Genomic DNA, 22,578 nt, shown 5'->3' with positions numbered 1-22,578 from the left:
GAGCACTATTATGAAATACGCATGAGAAATGAAAAGTTCCTATGAAAGGAAGGTAAGTGCCATGATAATGATACTATTGTCTTCCCTCCTATGCCACTTCATATATGGTCTATGATGCTTCTATATTGATGTTAATCATGCTTTACATACTCAGTACATTCTTCGTACTGACGTCCTTTTGTTTTTGGACGCTGCGTCATGCCCGCAGGTGCACAGGGAGACAGACTTGATCCATAGCTGCTTATTCAGAGATTACATAGCGGAGCTCCATTTCCTTCGGAGCCATTGATTTTGGGTACTTATTCTTTTGTGTATATAATTATGGGCATAGCGGGGTCCTGTCCCGCTCATGTGATGTGTTATACTCTTCCTAGAGGCTCGTAGTCATGTGTATATGGTTAGACATATCCGGTCTTGTCGGCTTATGTTTTGTGTATCGTTTTGTCGGCCACGTTGGCCCATGTACATTGATGTGGCATAGATGCCTATGGTGATATAAATGTACTATTGTCTAATTGGGACTCGTTGACGAATGAATGGAAATGTATGTATGATTATGTGGCTCACCTAGATGTAAGTATAAGAGTATGCTAAGAGGGTGCTCAGGTGGGCTAGCACCGGGTGCTCGTCGCGGCCTCGAGTCGGGTCGTGACAACTCCTAACATCATTCATAACGTGATTACAACCTCAACATACCAAGATTCATGATTCATATTAATCTACTATTCACAATTGCCACTAATCTCATCTTTTGTCATCCATTTTCCATTTTCTTCCATAATCCAAGTGTTTCAACTTTTCCTTACCTTAAACAACATGGAATAATCATGAAACTCACCATTGAATGCGTAGGAACAGGTTTTGGTTGTTAATACTTCACTTTGGAGAAAACCCTAACTTCACTCCCAAGAGAATTCTTGATTTGGAGGAACCCTATTGAGCTTCTTGCACTTAATTCACTTGAATTCTTGATATTGATATTTGTTTTCCTTTGTATTCTTGTATATGAAGTGTGTGTGGAACCCTCTAGAAGCTTGGAGAGAAGTGGAGAAGTGAGGAGAATGAATGTAATGAAGTGGATCACATTTAAATACTTGGAATAACTCAGCCCGTAAGGACTTATACGAACCACTTATACAGTCCGTATAACATTTCACGGTCCGTATAAGTGTCTGTGGTTCACCATCATGGAACACATAGTTGCTGTTGGGTTATATGGACCATTATACGATCCGTATAAAATTCCACGGGCCGTATAATGTGGTCGTGTAACTCACAGTTTTTCCGAAGTTGTCCTTGTCGTTTCGTTTCATCTTCAATCCTTGTACAACCTTATTAACACTTGTTTAATACTTCATTAATGATCTAAACATCCCTATAACTTGCCCTCGAGACCTTGCCAAACAATTCTTAACGCAATAATTTATGAAACCTTTCCTAAACCCCACTTATACTCCACTTGCCCTTACAAATCCTTATTCTTGTCAATTCATATGACTTCAAAATCTTAACGTATGCATTATAAGGCCACTAATTATCCGTATTTTAGTCTTAAGAACTCCCTGTTACCCTTAAGCTTACAGTGGTTCATTCACCACACGACGACATGAAATTTCCAAGGTGTAACACTCTTCCCCCCTTTTGAAACATCCGTCCTCGAATGTTAAGCACTCGGGAATTCTACGAAAATTTTGCCAGAGTGTCCCCTGTAATATGGCACTACCATCCTATCACAACAACCCATAATAATATTGCCTCACAGGGCCACAACATAATAGAACTATAAATTGGCCACACACGACCAAAAAGCAGGAAAAGAAAGCATACATACCTTGTGATGTTAGTGTTTCGTATTGAATATCCTGGGGGTTGGAATAAGTGCGGATATGTGGATTTCATTTTCTCTTCCGCCTCCCAAGTCATTTCTTCTCGGTTGCTACTTCCTTATTTCGAAGTCTTCGTACTTACCTATCTAATATGGCAATGGGCACTTCTTCATAGGCTAGCTTTTCTGTCACTTGGACATCATTAATCGAAATAATCCTTGTAGGATCTCCAACACACTTGCGGAGCATCGAGACATGGAAGACTGGATGAACTGATTCAAGCTCTGAAGGTAAGTCCAATTCGTAGGCTACATGACCCACCTTACGGATAATTTTATAGGGTCCAATGTATCGAGGACTTAACTTCCCTTTCTTGCCAAATCTCATCACACCTTTCATTGGCGACACTTTCAAAAATACCCAATCATCGACCTGAAAATTCCATGTCTCGCCGGCGGTTCTCCGCATAAGATTTTTGGCGACTTTGGGCTGTCAACAATCGGTCCCAGATCACCTTGAATTTTTCTACCACTTGCTGAATCAATTCAGGGCCTATCAGCTGTACTTCTCCTGTTTCAAACCATCCAATTGGAGACCTGCACTTCCTTGAGTTTCATACGGAGCCATTTGGATACTGGAATGGTAGCTATTGTTGTATGTAAACTCGATTAGAGGTAAGTGGTCATCCCAACTACCCCCAAAATCTAGAACACATGCTCTTAGGATATCTTCCAAGGTCTGAATGGTATGTTCGGCTTGCCCATCAGTCTGCAGATGGAATGTCGTGCTAAGCTTCACTTGAGTACCTAGACCTTCTTGAAAAGATTTCCAAAACATGGCTGTAATTTGCGCTCCTGTATCTGTGATAATAGATGTTGGTATGCCATGGAATCACACAATTTCTTTGAGATACAACCTGGCATAATCTTCTGCGGAGTATGTGGTTCTAACTGGAAGAAAATGGGATGATTTCGTGAGTCTGTCCACAATCACCCATATAGAATCATACTTGCCTCGAGAACGAGTTAATCCCACAATAAAATCCATGTTGATCACTTCTCATTTCCAAGTAGGGATTTCCATTGCTTGCAATAATCCTCCTGGCTTTTGATGTTCGATTTTCACTTGTTGGCAATTTGGACATTGAGCTACAAATTCTGCTATGTCTCTCTTCATGCCATCCCACCAATATATCAACTTGATATTGTGATACATATTTGTTGCACCTGGGTGAATAGAATACCGAGAATAATGGGCTTCATCTAGAATTCGACGGCGCAACTCTGCAACATTCGGCACACATAGCCTGCCTCGATATCTAAGAATTCCATCCATAGAAACTTCAAATGGGGACTTCTCTTTTCCATGAGATGTGTCTCTGTAATGGCACAAATGAGGATCTTCATACTGACGCTCTTTCACTTCCATATTCAAGGACGAAACTGTGGGATCATTAATACCGATTCCTGCACCACCTGAATCAATTAAACGTACTCCAAGATTAGCTAATTGGTGGAGCTCATGAATCATCTCTTTCTTTTCCGGAGGAACTTCACATAAGCTACCCATTGATCGGCGGCTAAGCGCATCAGCTACTACATTTGCTTTTTCGGGGTGGTACAAAATGCTCACATCATAATCTTTTAATAGTTCTAACCACCGCCTCTGTCGCAGATTCAACTCCTTTTGTTTGAAGATGTACTGAAGAATCTTGTGATTTGTATAAATATTGACATGCACACCATACAAGTAATATCTCCACATTTTTAATGCATGAATGACTGCAGCCAATTCGAGATCATGAGTTGGGTAGTTCTTTTCATGTTTCCGCAGTTGTCTAGAAGCGTAAGCAATGACTCTACCGTGTTGCATTAACACACATCCTAACCCAACGCCGGAAGCATCACAGTACATCATATAACCATCTGACCCTTCTAGAAGTGTTAAGACTGGAGCTGAGGTTAATCTGTCCTTCAACTCTTGGAAGCTGTGTTCACAAGCATCATTCCACTAAAATTTAGCTGACTTCTGGGTTAGCTTTGTCAATGGGGATGAAATAGAGGAAAATCCCTCTACGAACCTTCTATAGTAACCTGCCAATCCCAGAAAACTACGGACCTCTGTAGGCGTCGTAGGCCTTGGCCACGTCTTCACAGCTTCTATTTTCTGAGTGTCAACTCGAATGCCATCATCTGAAATAACATGGCCCAAAAACGTCACAAAATTCAGCCAAAACTCGCACTTTGAAAATTTTGCATATAATTCTCGAGTTCGAAGAATGCCAAGAACAATACGTAAGTGATCGGCATGTCCTGATTCTGTGCGAGAATATACCAGAATATCATCAATGAATACTATCACGAATAAATCCAAGAGTGGCCTAAATACATTATTCATCAAATTCATGAACACTTCCGGAGCATTAGTCAACCCAAACGACATCACCCGGAATTCATAATGGCCATATCTCGTTCTGAAAATTGTTTTGGGAATATCTTCTTCTTTAACTCTCATTTGATGATAACCCGACCTGAAGTCTATTTTGGAAAACCACTTGGCACCCTGTAGTTGATCAAACAAATCATCAATTCTCGGTAGAGGATATTTGTTCTTTATCGTCACCTTGTTAAACTGCCTATAATCGATGCACATTCGTAGGGAACCATCTTTCTTTCTTATGAACAAGATTGGTGCTCCCCACGGTGATGAACTGGGTCTAATGAACCCCTTCTCAAGCAAATCTTTCAACTGTGCCTTTAGCTCTTTCAATTCTGCCGGAGCCATTCGATAAGGAGGAATGGAAATAGGCTTGGTGTCCGGCAACACATCGATGGCGAAGTCAATCTCTCTTTCTAGAGGAAGGCCTGGAAGTTCATCTGGAAATACATCCGGAAATTCATTCACTACCAGAACAGATTAGAACGTTGGTGACGTTGCTTCGGTGTCATGTACCCGGACTAAGTGATAAATATAGCCCTTAGCTATCATCTTCCTTGCCTTAAGGTAGGAAATAAACCTACCTTTTGGAGATGTTGTATTTCCCTTCCATTCAAGCACGGGCTCTCCCGGAAATTGGAATCGAACTATCTTCATCCAACAATCAACATTAGCATAACACGAGGCCAACCAATCCATACCCATAATCACATCGAAATCTAACATTTCCAGCTCAATTAAATCAACTTTGGTCTGGCGATTGCATATCACAAGTACACAATTTTTATACACCTGACTAGCTATCACGGTATCACCAACCGGAGTAGATACCCTAAAAGGTTTAATTGGCTCAGGTTTCACCCCAATACAACCAGCAACATACGGAGTAATATAAGACAAGGTAGAACCCGGATCTATCAATGCATACACATCGTGGGAAAATATGGATACTGTACCTGTAACCATATCCGGGGAGGACTCAAGATCCTGTCGTCCGGCTAAAGCATACACACGGGGCTGAGTGGCACCTAAACTAGATGCTCCCCCTCTGCCTCTATCTCGACCTGCTGGAATCTGGGGAGTCTTCCCTACTGGGCGTACTGAAGAGGAACCAGCCGCTGATCCTGTGGGTTGAACCCCAAATCTACCATTCATCGACGGGCAATCTCGCATCATGTGCCCAACCTGGCCGCAGGCATAGCAAGTATCTGAACCTTGGAAACACTTTCTGGAATCTAATCTACCACACTGGGTGCATCGTGGTACTGGGGGTCCCCTCTGGCTATAATCTCCCCTGAACTGAGAATCTGAGGCCCTCGAACTCTGACCCTGTCCTGAACGAAAGGAACGATCAAATCTCCTACCCGTAAATAGTGGAGGTGCACTAGTCACTGACTGGCCTGAGTGTCTAGAATGTGTCTGCCTTGATCCCCCTCTATAATCACTTCCTGCCCCCATAGACCTGGCCCTCTTGCTTTGCCTTCTATTGATATCTCGATCACCCCTTTGCGGAGGTTGTTGTCCTTCTAAATTCTAGGCATGGGCTTGTATTCGGGAAATATCCATCCCCTCTTGTAACAAAGCCGTCAAACAATCCTTGACCAAATGTGACCCTAAGCCACTCACAAAGCGATGCACTCTATCTCCCATGTCGGCCACTATAGTCGGGGAATATCTAGTCAATGAATTAAATTGAAGGATATATTCCCGGGCACTCATATTTCCTTGCTTTAGATTTAAGAACCTATCCGCTCTAGCTCGGCGGACCTCGGGTGGAAAATAGTGGCGGATGAAAGCATCTACAAATTCTTGCCACACGGGAGGAGGCGCATTCTCTTTTCTTGATTCTAGCCAATTATTATACCACAATACCGCTACATCTCGGAGTCTATAACATGTCAACTCCACAGATTTAGTTTCGGAGGAATGAATAATCCGCAATGTTCTCAGCATCTCATCAATAAAACCTTGCGGGTCTTCATCCGGCTTTGACCCGAAAAACTCCGGAGGATTCAAACTCATAAAATCACGGACTCTGGTACTAGCTGCCCGATCACTTGAACTCACATTCTGCCGCTGTGCCTGGGCGGCAACCAACTGTGTCAATAGATGAATAGCCTCGGTCACTTGTTGACCCGAAGCGACCGGTAGAGGAACTGGAGCTGAAGCTCTCCTTGTTCTTCTACATTGGGCGGGGTGGAGGAAGTATTAGATGGAGCCTCATTATGTGACTCGCCCTCTTCTACATTCATTGGCAGCTCTCTTTCTACTCGCCTTTTTGTTGTAATCTTGCCCTTCTGGGCGGCTGTAGTTTTTCCCTTTAACAGCATTTCTGAAATCATAACACACTATTAAGAGGGGAAAACCTTATAACACAGCTCTATCGCACGATCTCATAGAAGAAAGATGGTCAGTTTTCCTAAATGCCCTGTAGCCTCTTATTTATTGATGTGGCGCGCTACACACCATAAACAAGACTCTACTAGACACGGCTCGTAGACACTTCGTAGGACTGAACTGCTCTGATACCACTTTTGTCACGACCCGACTAGGGGCCGCGACGGGTACCCGGGGCTAACCATCGAGCACCACTCGTTCTACTACTCAACATACTCATTAAACGTTCTTTTATCAAATTCATACTCAAATCATAAGAAAATCACTTTTCATTTGAGAACACAAATACTTTTATATACATAAGCCTTTCGATTATCAAAATGATAATATATATATATATATATATATATATATATATATATATATATATATATATATATATATATATATATATATATATATATATATATATATATAGTATAATAGCAACCTCATGAGACCACATAACCCACACTTGCGTATCTACGAGCCTCTACTAGAGTGCTAGACATAGGGACGGGACAGGACCCCTATGTGCCCAAAATACACATATGTACACAAAAGAATAATCAAAATCACCTCCGGAATAATGGAGTTCTCTCAAATCAGCTACTGGCTCCTACGAGTTTGGATCAAGCTCACCTCCTGTCTACCTGTGGGCATGAACACAGCGTCCAAAGAAAACGGCCGTCAGTACGAACATTGTACTGAGTATGAGAGGCATAAGTTATGAAAATACATCAATAATATAAAGGAAGCATCAATAAGGAGCAACTATACATGACTGTCACCTATAAAAGAAATAACACATGCTGGCTTACTCATAATCATCATCATATCATGTATGTATAAATGTACAAGCTGCCCGACCATATAGGTACGGTGTGATAATCATTAGCCTACGTCCCGGCCTCCCGCGTCCGGGGTACCATATCGTGCCGCCCACTAGTGGTGTCTGCCCATGCCATCTAGACATGGTGTATACACTGCCCGCCTCAGTGGTGTCAGCCCGGCCATATAGGCACGGTGTGATAATATCATGTACATGTCATAGACTTATCATATTCTCATCATAACATTACCATAACGCATGACTGGAAACTTAAGACAATTATACTCTATCTGGGTGACATAAGGTCATGAACCCCCGATTCCATTATGGAGCATTTATAAACATTTTGCCTCACCACGAAGGAAATAGTATATAAGGTGAGTGTGTGCAATGAACAACATCATTAACTATACAGGAACATCATCTCATAATCTCTAGAATCTTTAGACTTAAACTCATCATCATCATTATTGGGCTCATAATATATCTCTTAGCTCATATAGCTATACATGAACATAGGCTATTAGTTTTCCGGAATGTAGGAGAATCATGAAAAGAAGGAGAAGTCACGCTATAGTATTCATGCCATAGAAATAAAGGACTAGCCTCACATACCTTTTCCGTTTAACTATTTTATCGCTTGCTTGTTCTCCTTCAATGCCCACGTTTCTACCTTCAAGAGAATTCGCGTCAACATTAGTTAATCGAATATAAGAACGTGTTACTATTTCTAGGGAAAATTGGGCAGCATTTCCTTTGTTTATACTACTTTCCCCATATCATATTTCAACTCCCAGACGTCAATAATAACATTTATAATATCATCATCAATGACTTTAGTCAAATTCATTATTATCCAATTCCTACAATTTCCTCTCACGATCATCCATAGTCATAATCATACTATAACGTTACATTCATTCTCATCTAATGCTCCTCTCATACTCCTAACATTATTCATAACGTTATTACAACCTCAACATACCAAGATCATGATTCATATTAATCTACTATTCACAATTGCCACTAATCTCATCTTTTGTCATCCATTTTCCATTTTCTTCCATAATCCAAGTGTTTCAACATTTCCTTACCTTAAACAACATGGAATAATCATGAAGCTCACTTTGAATGCGTAGGAACGTGTTTCCATTGGCAATACTTCACTTTGGAGAAAACCCTAACTTCACTCCCAAGAGAATTCTTGACTTGGAGGAACCCTTCTTGCACTTGATTCACTTGAATTCTTGATATTGATCTTTACTTTCCTTTGTATTCTTATATATGAAGTGTGTGTGGAACCCCCTAGAAGCTTGGAGCGAAGTGGAGAAGTGAGGAGAATGAATGTAATGAAGTGGGATCACATTTAAATACTTGGAATAACTCAGCCTGCAGGGATTTATACGGTCCGTATAACATTTCACGGTCTGTATAAATGTCTGTGGTTCACCATCATGGAACACATAGTTGTTGTTGGGTTATACAGACCATTATACGGTCCGTATAAAATTCCACGGGCCATATATTGTGGTTGTGTAACTCATAGTTTTTCCGAAGTTGTCCTCGCCATTTCGTTTGATCTCCAATCCTTGTACAACCTTATTAACACTTGTTTAATACTTCATTAATGATATAAACATCCCTATAACTCGCCCTTGAGGCCTTGCCAAATAATTCTTAACGCAATAATTTATGAAACCTTTCCTAAACCCCATTTATACTCCACTTGCCCTTACTAATCCTTATTCTTGTCAATTCATATGACTTCAAAATCTTAACGTATGCATTCTAAGGCCACTAATTATCCGTATGTTAGTCTTAAGAACTTCCTGTTACCCTTAAGCTTGCAGTGGTTCATTCACCACACGACGACATGAAATTTCCAAGGTGTAACAATTTATTCCAGCAATGAATAAATTCAAATGAAGAAATACATACCCAGAGCAAAGAGCATGATGCTATGAAATAGGTCTATCGACATGTTCCATCATCCATCACAATAGCAGGATCAAGATATAGTGGCGGGAATGAATGAGAAGGGGATGATGCAATAGGTTCGTGAACCAGTTCCATCTTAGACAGTGCAGAGATTTAGAGGCAGACGAACCAGGTGGATAAAACAGGTTCGTGAACATGTTCCGGTGCAAGTCCTACAACAACTAGGATTTGCAGATTTATGGTAAAGACTTGGCGATCAAGTTATAGGATTCCTTGCCATTATTAGACAAGGTTCTTCAGACTCCTACAAGGACAATGAAGTCGATTCAAAAGGCAAGAATCCCAATTCAACACAAACCCTGATATATCTCATAGACCTACTTGAAGAGGGTTTTGTGTTTATCGAACTGTTGTGCACTCAATGCTATAAATATCAAAGTCTTACCAACAAGAAGGTTAGCGCACCCACACAAAGAGAATTCAAAATTTTGAGCGATCAAAGAAGAGATCAAGAATATTCAGAATCTAGGCGTGCCTCCCCAGTACAAGAAGAAGATTGAATAGTTGTTCTACTGTATAATGTTTTCCAGTTCTTAAGTCTAGACTTTTGTATTATGTTATTTATCGAGTTGTATCTTTATCCGCTTTATTAGAAGCATTACAGTTAGACATAAAAATGTTGTAAATCAATTTCAAGTTGGGGATAAACTTGAAGGTTGCTTACTAGCCCAAGGAGATTAGTTGGACTGGGATTAGAGGTTAGTTCCTAGGTTACAGAGTCTGTAACTTGAATTTGCAAAGACTCACTATTGTAGTTGAGTTTGAGGTAAATCCTACAGAGGTGTAGGTCATGGTTTTTATTGCCCTTGTGAGCTGAGTGGTTTCCACGTAAAAATCATTTTGTTCTTTACTTACTTGCAATTTAAATTCTGCATGACGCTAGCATAGAACATGTAGAGTAACGTGTTCCATCCTATAGGCAAAAATTGGCTATTTCATAGGATAGGTAGTAGGTCGTGCAACCCAACAAGTGGTATCGGAGCAATTTCTCTTTAAGAGGCTAACACCTTAAGAGAAGATCGTAACAAATGTTGTACCACCTACCGGGAAAAGTAACAGAGAGTCAGTCAGGGGTATGATCACCAAAGTTGTCTGCCTACAAGCATATGAAATATAGAAAGGCTACCCTGATTCAAAAATAGGAAAAATCGAATTAGACTCTCATGAAAAGAAACTAGGGGCGTGGGTGTACAAGAAAGATAATGTTGCGCACAGTGAATTGGCTGCCATCGGAAGCCAGATAAAAAGTTCTAAGATAAGTACATGGAGCTCAAGCTCCAAGTATGACTCTATGACGGAAGCAGATGACATGGATCTCATAACTATCAAGGATTTTGACTTCGACACCATGGAAGAGTCCCGTGAAAGCATTTTTAACCTTAGAAAGCTAGAGGAATCCCTAAAGAAGGCATGAAGACTATGGTAGTAAAGTTGAGAAATGAATATCAGAACATGAGTGACGAAAGAAAGGAAGAGGTAACTCAACTTGTGTAACTTAGCTTGGTCTTATCTCTGAGGCAAATCATAAATATCAACCCAAGCTATAAGGTAAGGAAACTGAAGCTCCTAGCTCAACATGCTAAAAAACAAGACAGATAAGAAAAGAAGAAGGACCCATACGAGGCTGGGCTCCTAATCCAAAGCCTTGATTGTTATTACAATAGAAGAGTGACAGGAAGCAAGCAAATGTAGCATATATAAAGGCTTGCTCAAGGGTATAAAATTGAAATTAAAAAAGGAACACTTGTCACTCTTAATACAGGAAGGAGAGAAGGAAGAAAGGAAGGAGGATTGTGTATTGATAGGAGGAACTTATGTTAAGTGGTAAAAAGGGGCTAAACCTTGGATTATCAAAAAAGGTAACACAAGCTTCTACAACTGACTAGAATGAGTACTTCAGATTAACACTAGCTTGGCAATGGAAATATGAAAGATTCATCAGGTGATGAGTATGTAATTGTATCCATATGTTTGTAATGCACATGTAGGTCCTTAAGACATTGTAAAATACTCGTTATACTCCTTCAGTTTAAACAAATTTCATCCGCTAGATGTGTCTTAAAAGGAAAAAAAGAGTTGGAATGTGTAAAAATCATCAGATATTAAATAGGATCCTTTTGCAGTGATGACTTGATTTTGAAAATACACAAACATCATGTCAATCCCTTTTTAAGATAAAACTTCTTAAAACAAACAACTAAACCATATCCATTAAATCGATTTTCTCTCTCCCTCCTCTACAAAATTTAAAGTTCAGGTCACTCTTCCTCTTATCTTCAATCAGTCATCACAAATTGATTACTCCCTCTTCTTGCAAAATTCAGCGAATTCTTAGTTCTAAACTCAAAAAACTAGATCAAAATGTGTCAATCTCCACTTCGCCCAAACACTTTTAGACACCTGCTCAAAGCAATTCAAATCGCTTATAACCTCAATTAATTCCCACTGTTACAAACTCCTCAAGTAACACTGTGTCAGCCCAACAGTCAATTGAGAACCTAATTCCTTCGAAATCAATTCAAATAGGTGAAGCTAAAATAGATTGTGGACATACATCTCATAGCGCAAGGGTTTCAGAAGCTACTCAAATTCAAGAATGTGTCAACACTTAAAACTGTTACACCTCGGAAAAACAATTCGTTCATGCACAGTGAATAGACTGATGGAGGGCACGACGTATGCGATGTTTTGATAAGTAAGAAATGACATTTGATGATTCTAAATGAGATTTCAAAGACATTAGAAGTAAGGGAAGAAAGTTGCCAAGAGGAGGCAAGACATACGACATGTATCGGAAAGGATTTACGAGTGACGAGTTAATGATGATTTAGTGATGCTTTGGAGAAGATTTATAAGGACCCTTAGATTGCTATTGAGGTTTTCAACAAGTGTCAAGAAGGTTCCATAAGGATTGGAGATCAAAAGAGTCGATGAGAATGAAATCGGAACAGCTGGACATTATATGGCCCAACATACTGGCCGTATAAATTATACTGGTCGTATGTTAGGCCGTATATTTAGCCAAGATGGGCAACCTTCACTGGAACCATTATACGGTCACACATACGAACCGTATAAATTGTACGGACCGTATGTGTGTCCGTATAAATGTGTCGGGACAGATTTTGGGTATTTAATAAGGGGCCAAGTTCATTTCATTTCATTTCCCCTTCACTCTCCTTCTCTCTAGAACTCTCTAGAACACTTCTCCCACAAGAATTCAAGAGATATTAGTGATCAAATTCATCAAACCAAGGAAATCAAGTGCAAGAAACTCATTGGAGTTCATAAAAGGCAAGAAACCCCATTGGATTGAAGCTAGGGTTTTTCTTCAAGTGAAAGATTATCATCCAAAACTTGCTCCTACACTATCTAAGGTAAGATTTATGGTATTCCCATTTTGTTTAAGGTGTTTGAAAGTTGAAACACTTGGATTGTAGAAGGATATGGGAAATGGGTCATAAACATGAGAATAATGAGATTTTGAGTAGTAGTTTGGAATGAGTTGTGATTCTTGATGTGTTGTGATATGGTTAGGTTATAAATGATACTAAGGACATGGATAATGTTACACCTTGGAAAAACTCTCGTACATGTACAGTGAATAGGCTAACAGAGGACGCAGCGTATATGATGTTTTGACGAGTAAGAGAGAGTATTAGATGACCCTCAACGAGGTTTTAAAGGCATACAATGCAAGGAAAGAAAATTGTTAAGGAAAGCGAATCATACGTTATGTATCGGATACGAATTTCGAGCAACGAGTCCATGATGGCATAATGATGTCTTAGAGAAGTGTAATAATGTCCCTAAGATTGATATTGAAGTGTTAAACAAGTTCCAAGAAGGTTCCATAAGGATCGGAGATCAAACGAGACGACGAGAACGAAAACGGACTCACTGGGCATTATACGGCCCAATCTACGGACCGTATAATTTATACCAGCCGTATATTAGACCGTATAATTGGCCAAGAAGACCACCAGCCACTGGACCAAATGTACGCCCATACATACGGTCCGTATAAATAGTACGGACCGTATGTTGGTCCGTATAACATGGTCGGGCAGCTCTTAAGTTTAAGTGTAAGGGACATTTTTCATTCATTTTTCATTTCATATCTCTTTTCCTCTCCTCAATAAAACTCTAGAATATTCCCTATAACTCATCCACTAATATTCAAAGGGAATCCATGATCAACAACACATAATCTATGAATCAAAGTGTATGAAACCTAAGTAAAGTTCATCTTCATCAAACAAAACCAAAGGAGGTGAGATAGGGTTTTGGTGCTAAGAAGAGAAACTTCATTCAAAACTTGTTCAACCATCATCCAAGGTAAGTTTCATGACCATTTCATGTTTTCTAAGGTATTGGAAGGTTAAGATACCCGAATTGTAGAAAAGCATAGCAAATAGGTCATTCAAGAGTGAATAATGTCATGATTGAATGGTAGTTGAATTGAATCATGAATGTTAGTGTGTTGTGAGTATGAATACGTTGTAAATGACATGTAGACCATGAGATAAGTGTGATACATGGGATAATACGATAGCGAACCCAAAACCATAAATGTGGGAAAACATAGAGAAATGGTGGGTCATGGTCATTGTATACGAATAATAATTGTTGATTGCTATATTGTGATTGTTGTTGTGAGTGTTGGGAGTTGATATGGAATATGGGAAAAGTAGTATAAAAAAAGGAAGTGCTGCCCAATTTTCTCTAGAAATAGTAGTGCGTTCTTATGGTTGATTGACTAATGTTAGTACGGATCCTCTTTTGAAGGTAGAGGCGTGACATCGAAGGAGAAAGAGCGAACGCTAGATTGCTTAAATGAAAAAGGTATGTAAGGCTAATCCCTTCTTTCTAAGGCATGAATCCCATGATATGATATTCCGTCCTTCTTCATGATTTTTCTACGTAGCAAAAACTATGAGTCTATGATTATAAAGAGCATCACAAGATAACGGAAAGAGGCACGTTACGAGCATGACGATGTTGATAATGAATCTAAGTCTAGAAGTCATAAAGCTCGTGATATGATATTCCTACGAAGTTAATGATCCTTATATGATTCCTATGATAGTATTTTCCTTACCTCTCCATGACTTTCCTACTTTCAGGAAAACTAAGAGCCTATGTTCATGAATAGCCATATGGGGTAAGATAAGAGGCATGTTACGGATGCGGTAATGACGATGATGAGTCTAAGTCTAAAGATACTAAGGCCTACAATATCATAGTTCTACAAGGCTAATGATCCATATTACGATCCATTGATATTGCTCGTTGACTACACTCACCTTATATGCTAATTCCTTCACGGTGAGGCATAATGCTTATGAATGCTCCATAACGGACTCGGGGGTTCCCGAACTTATGTCACCCCGACATTGTTATAGATTGTCCATAAGCCTTAATGCATGTCCTATGACCAATATTCCGCAAAGTTATGAGTCTATGTTCATAGAGGATTTCATATGAGATAAAGGTAAGAGATATGCTATATAAACGATAGTGGTAATGTTTAGCTTAAGCCTAAAGATTATAAAGACTATCATACGATAATTATATGAAATTCATGCTACGAATACGATGTGACTTTCATAAATTGTCTTTGAATTTAAATGTGTGCATTAATGAAAGGTTACGATAAGCTTATGAGATGTATACGATGACAATGATGATGATGATGAGATATAATGATCCTTGTGTGATGCATGTGACATGGTCGAGCCACTATGTGGCCAAATATGGAAGATATATATGTGATACTGTCGAGCCACTACGTGGCCGAATACGGATACTGTCGAGCCACCATGTGGCCGAATACGGATATTGTCGAGCCCTAAGTGGCCGAATACGGATAACGTTTTATTTGCAAGAGTAGATACGGTATTATGATGATGAATTATATGACGTGATGACATATACGCTATGATGATTCATGTACGACGATTATATATATGTGGTATATGTATGAAATGCATTCATCCTTAAGGGTCGCGCAGGTTTGCCTTCACCTCATGACTTATGATTCTCTATCATGTTTATTTCATTCATGCCTTACATACTCAGTACAATATTCGTACTGACGTCCGTTTTCTTTGGACGCTGTGTTCATGCCCACGGGTAGACAGGGAGACGGCGCAGACCTATAGGAGCTATCAGCAGATTTTCAGGAGCACTCCATTATTCCGGAGGTGCTAATCGGGTTTATACTTTTGTGTATATATATGTATATGTATTTTGGGCACGACGGGGTCTTGTCCCGTCCATATGTCTAGTACTCTAGTAGAGGCTCGTAGATACGTATGTGTGGGTTATATGGTCTCACAAGGTAACTACTGTATATACGTAGACATGTGTACATTATCTTTTGATAGTCAAAGGGCTCATGTATATAAAAGTATTTATGTTCTTCAGTGAAAATGATTTTCTTATGATTATGAGTTAATGAACAAAAAAGAAGGCTTAATGAGTATGATGAGTGGTAGAACGAGCAGTGCTCGGTGGTTAGCCTCGGGTACCCGTCACGGCCCCTAGCTGGGTCGTGACAGATAAGAATTATATGTGAGAAAATGTACTAGTATACTATGACCATGATTATGGATGAATTGAAGTAGAATTGTGAAATGAGGGTAATGTAGATGAATGATGATTGTTGGTTATGATATTGTGAACGTTAGTATAAATGGTTGGGAGTTGATATACAATATGGGGAAGGTTGTATAAACAAAAGGAATGCTACCCAATTTTCTCTAGCTTTAATAAGCACGTTCATATAATCGAATAGCTAATATGAATGTGAATTCTCTTGAAGGTAGAAACGTGAGCATTGAAGGAGAACAATCAATCGATGGAAATTGTTAAACGAAAGAGGTATGTAAGGCTAGCCCTTTCTTTCTAAGGCATGACTCTTATGGTATGAATCCTCCTATCTTTCCATGATTTTCCTACATATCAAGAATTATGAATCTACGAGTATAAAGTGCTTCATACGAGATAAAGAAAAGAGATACGTTACGAGCATGACAATGCCGATGATGAATCTAAGCCTAGAAGTCCTAAAGTTCATGATACGATATTCCTACGAAGCTAATGACCCTTATATGATTCCTATGATATTATTTCCCTACCTTTCCATGACTTTCTTACATTCCGAGAACTATGAGGCAATATTGATAAAGAGCCTCTTATGAGATAAAGATGAGAAATATGTCATGAATACAATAATAATGATGATAAGTTTAATCCTAGAGATTCTAAAGCAAGATACGATGTCTATGAAGTTAAGGATCCTACTTACAATCCCTTGATGTTGTTCATGGTGTACACTCACCTTAAAATGTTAGTTCCTTCAAGGTGATATATGATGAATATGATTACTCCATAATGTAATCGGGGGTTCTCGACCTTATGTCACCCCGACATCGTTATAGATTGTCTATAAGTTCTAATACATGTCCTATGACCAATGTTCCGAAAAGTTACGAGTCTATGTTCATAGGGAGTTTCATATGACATAAAGGTAAGAGGTATGCTATAGACACGATAACGGTAATGATGAGCCTAATTTTAGAGATTATAAAGCCTATCATACGAATTTTTTACGGAGTTCATGCTACGAATATGATATGATTTTCATAGATTGTCTTTAAATTCAAATGTATGCTTTATGAAAGGTTATGATAAGCTTACTAGATGTATGCGATGGCAATGATGATGATGAGATATACCGAGCCTTGTTGTGGCTGGGTACAGAAGACATGTATGTGATATTGTCGAGCCACTACGTGGCCAAATACGGATATTGTCGAGCCATTACGTGGACGAATACGGATAATGTTTTATGTGTATGAACAGATATGGTACTACGATGATAAATTATATGACACAATGATGTATACGCTATGATGATTCATGTACTACGATTATGTATATATGATATATGTATGAAATGTATTCATCCTTAAAGGTCACGCAGGTTTTGCCTTCACCTTATGACTTATGATTCCTCTTCATGTTTATTTCATTCCTGCCTTGCATACTCAGTACAATATTCGTACTGACGTCCGTTTTCTTTGGACGCTGTGTTCATTCCCACAGGTAAGCAGGGAGGAGACCCAGATTTGTAGAAGCCGATAAGCAGAGTTTTGAAAGCACTACATTATTCTGGAGGTGCCATTGATTTACCATTTTATGTACATGTATGTTTTGGGCACGACGGGGTCCTGTCCCATCCATATGTCTAGTACTCTAGTAGAGGCTCGTAGATACATATGTGTGGGTAGCATGGTCTCACGATGTTACTATGGTATATGTATATATTACCATTTTGATAGCCAAAGGGCTTATGTATATGCAAGTAATTATGTTTCCAAATGAAGAATGATTTTTCTAGGAATATGAGCATAAGAAATACGACTGTATGCAGAATGAGTAATAGAATGAGTGGTGCTCGGCGGTTAGCCCCGGGTACCCGTCACGGCCCCTAGTCGGGTCGTGACAAAAACGCTAAAACACCTGAGTCATTCAGAGCAGAGAATGAGAAACAAACAAAAGAAAGTACGGAATCTATTAGGGCAAAAAGTGAGGGGGAACAAATGCAAAATCTTCAAGGAAAATCAAGTTAACTAGAATGGTCTGAAATAGAAGAAGCGGAAGAGACAGTGATGAAAAAGGAGAGAAAATATAGGGAAGTTTAGAAGAAGAGGAGGATGGGAAAGCTGTTGAAGAAGGTATGTATGAATGATGTATGATTTCGAGCAACAACAAAGAAAAACAAATAATACAAGAAGCTGACATTCATGTAGTAGGAGAAGAGATAGAGCTATCTACTCCAGAAAAGAAAGAGGTTACACCTATAGAACAAGTTATGCAACCTATTCGAGAAACAGGTACTGCAACCAGTGAAAATAACTGGGAGATCCTTATTGCTCAGGTTAGAAGAAGACTTAGAAAATCATCCGGAGAGTCGATAGTGAAACCTATTGAGGAGATAACTGTGAGAAAAGAGAGCCAAGTCATATCTAGAAATCCTTACATCAGAATCAAGCAGAGGCAAGCTGATGTTGAACTTGAAAAGGCACTGCAGGCCAGAAGAAAGTCAAAACATATGAGCGCCAGGACTAAGAGTATAGGAGAAAAAGCCGAGATGATAGGTGAAAGCTCAAAAGGAAACAACAAGAAAAAAGGAAAGCTACTGCCACTAAGAGACCTAAACCATCTGAGGTCAAGAATAGTTCATCAACAAGAAAGTCTTAGACCAAGACGAGGGTTGAGTGGGATGAAAGTGAAGAAGAAGTGTACTCTGCAGCGATGCATGATGAAGAAATTAAAAATCATGATGAAGAAATTAAAGTCACCCTCTCTAAGGTTGAAAAGGCTATTCAGTTTAAATCAAGAGTTGCATTGAAAGGTAGAGTGATTACTGGTCAAGAAAAACCAGAGATGATCATACTAGAAAGGATAACACTACAGGGGTGGAACAACTTATTCCTGCCCAGAGAAGAGGAAAGGAAGATGGTTAGGGAGCAGGTAATTGAGTTCTACACAAATGCAACCTTTACACACACCACCTTGACCAGCACTGTGCTTGATGCAGTTTACTCTCACTGCTCAAGTGTTGGGTGAAATCTTGCATGTGCCTTCAGAAAGATCGGCACATTATGTGAAGGGAGCATGGCCACAACTCAATGACATGGCCACAACTTTGGAAACCACCAAAAATCTATCCAATAATCCAAATGTTGTGAGGTCTAGGAGAGTACAGAAAAGAAAAATAATGAAACTGCACTAGTCGTATTTTGAAGTAGTCTACAAAGTGATCCTTCCAAGGATCCGAAAAAGAGATGAAGCCAGTTGTCTAGATATTTTGTTGATGGAACGGTCAGACATTGGGGCTCCAATAAATCTGCCTAGTCTCATGATTCAACATATGGCTAGAATTGCTCAACAGAGTGACAAGGAATATATACTTAAATATGGGTTTTGGTTGGCTGATATTTTTGAGAATTTCCAAGTACCAGTTCAGGTGTGGTAGTATCAGACCACAAAAGATATTATTGGAATCAAGGAACAGGTTGCGCAACCTGATCTAGAAGGAGGGGACAAGACTGAACAACAGAACTTACTGGATCAAATTGCAGCCAAGGAAGCTGAGGTTACTGCTCTTAAGATGCTTCATCAGGAGAATCTGGATAAACTTCATATTTTGTACGGATTGGTGCAACAAGAGATGAATGATTGAATTAAAGGCTTACAACAGGCCTTGGATAAGGAAAGGGAAGAAAACACCAGTGCTATTCAAATACTACTCAAATTACCAAAGATCCTGTGTCCTCCTCCAAACCTCCCTCTTAGTTCAAACTGAACTTACCCAGTTTTGTGTCTCACAGTCCATGTCTTGTAGCATGACCTGTTTGCTGCTATTTCAAACTATGAATTAATGATATATATCTGTATTACATTGCCTTGCTATTTTTAAATTATTTATGATGTTTTTGGTTGACAAAGATGTAGTTTGAGCAATGAGGTGACATTGCATTATCTTGCTCTTAACTTTTTTATGATGCCAAAAAGGGGAAAATTAAATAACTGTGTGCTTCTGTTTTTTGACTAAATTGCTAACCTGGTTAGCTATAAGTTTAATGCTAAAATACTGGGCTATGAGATGATTGGAACAAGTTACACAATTTCTTAAAAGACAGATGTTTGTCATCATCAAAAAGGGGAAATTTGTTGCCATTAAGCCATGTGTGAAGTTTTGATGATTGACAAAGTGAACCCACAATGTAAAGAAAACCAGGTCTAGATATATGTGATAATTGACAAAGTAATTGAACAAAGCTATACAGTTGGTTGAGATAAAGCAGAGGTTCCAGACAATGAAAAAGGCCTGAAAAAGCAAGTAGCACATGATGGTTAAATGAGGTCCATAGACATGATCCATTTCAAAGAAGCTACAGAAAAGAGCATACACATGTCTCATGTTGCAAGCATGTGTGTCAATGCAAAGACAAGTGCGATGATGAGATCAGAGAGAATGAACCATCTATATACATGATCTATCATAAAGACAAATGAAGTGCAGAAGATAACTCAGCCACAGAGCAGTTCATTAAAGAATAGAACAAGCATGAAAACATGTTCTATCACAAAAATTTATCAAGTGCAGTTGATGAATGGATCAGAATTGAAGGAGATCATGAGCAAGCAGAAAAAGGGAAGATGACTCAAAACAATTTTGTTCAAACAAAGAGAGTTGCAGACAAAGCATATGAACCGAGTCTGCATACATGTTCCAACACAGAGCAAGAACAAGGTTAGAGTCACAGAGCTGATACAAGGCTGAAGACATGATTTATTCCAGCAATGAATAAATCCAACTGAAGAAAAACAAACACAGAGCAAAGAACATGATGCTATGAAATAGGTATATCAACATGTTCCATCATCCATCACAAAAGTAGGGTCAAGATAGAGTTGCAAGAATGAACGAGAAGGGGATGATAAAACAAGCTCGTGAACATGTTCCATCTCAGACAGTCCAGAGATTCAGGGGCAGGCAAACCAAGCGGATGAAATAGGTTCGTGAACATATTTCAGCTCAAGTCCTATAACAACTAGGATTTGTATATTTAAGATAAAGCCAAGTTATAGGATTCCTTTCCATAATTAAACAATGTTCTTCAGACTCCTACAAGGACAATGAAGTCGATTCAAAAGGCAAGAATCACAATTCAACACAAAGCTTAATATATCTCATGGGCCTACTCGAAGAGAGTTTTGTGTTTGCCGACCTGTTGTGCACTCAATGTTATATATATCCAAGTCTTACCAACAAGAATTTTTGCTCACCCACAAAGAGAGAATTCAGAATACTGAGCGATCAAAGAAGACATCAAGAATATTCAAAATAAAGGTGTGCTTCCTGACTGCAAGATGAAAGATTTAAGGGTTGTTCTACTATATAATGTTTTTTAGTTCTTAATTCTAGACTTTTTTATTATATTGTTTATCAATTTGTATCTGTTACACCCCATACTTTTATACGTTAAATTTCATCATGAGTTGGTTGTTATAGATTCAGATAGCGGGTGACCTTCGAGGTCATATGGGATTAGACATGTCCATCTAGAGTGTAAAAGAGTGTAATATCATTTTTACAAGGTATTGAAAGGTTCCGGGATCAAGTTTGTCGAAACTTTGGAAAAATTTGGCAGAATTATGGACAGGATTTTTTGTCCAACTTTAGGGAGGTATATCTTCTAGCATATGAGGATTTATGGAATGCATAACCTATGTAAATTCAAGTTCAGATAGTTTTCTTTCCAATGAAACTGACATATCACAAATCCAAGAAATAAGGTGCAAAATACGACCCGTACAAAATATAGGATTCAATATCCTTGGAATTAATGTGTTCTTGAGTTTTGAGGTAAGATTCAATTCTAACTCCATGTTTATGATTTTATATAATTGTTATGCAAGGTTTTGGAGGGAAAGGAGTTGGAAGAAAGGTTTAAACTTGAATTTGAGATGTAATCTAACTTGAGTCATGTTGTAAATGTATTTTTAAGCTAAAACCTTGTTGTGAGGATAATAATTGGTGTTCAGATTGTATTGAGGATGTTACACTTGGTATAAGTGGAAGAAGAAAGTGTATAAGTGTTGTATACAAAGAGTATATTGGGTTGTTTTGATGTAGATCTTGGGGTGAGTAGAGATGTGACATTAAAGAGACTTATATGAGATTGTTCTTGTGTTGTCGACTGTTAGGTGTGCTGTAGTGGCTAAGGGATTGGAAAACTAGCCCGACAGTTTTATTGTGGGATTTTAATTGACGACTTGAGGAAATTACCATTATCAAGAATGATTAATCATAAATATCATGTATGGAGAGTTTCAGAAGATTCCGGGATCAAGAAATCGAAGAAAATAAGTTTGTCGAAAATTTGAAAATAAGTTGGCAGAATTCTGGACAGAATTTTAGGTAAATTTTGGAGGGATATATCTCTGGATATATATAAGGTGTTTTAAGGTGTTTCAAAAGCCTAAAATGAAGTTCTTCGAGTCTATTTTCCAACGCAACAAACCATTCGT

This window comes from Lycium barbarum, chromosome 4 (genome assembly GCF_019175385.1).
Source record: "Lycium barbarum isolate Lr01 chromosome 4, ASM1917538v2, whole genome shotgun sequence".
In the NCBI taxonomy this organism is placed as follows: domain Eukaryota; kingdom Viridiplantae; phylum Streptophyta; class Magnoliopsida; order Solanales; family Solanaceae; genus Lycium; species Lycium barbarum.
The sequence above is the reverse complement of the archived record's forward strand: the minus strand, read 5'-3'. Positions refer to the sequence as shown.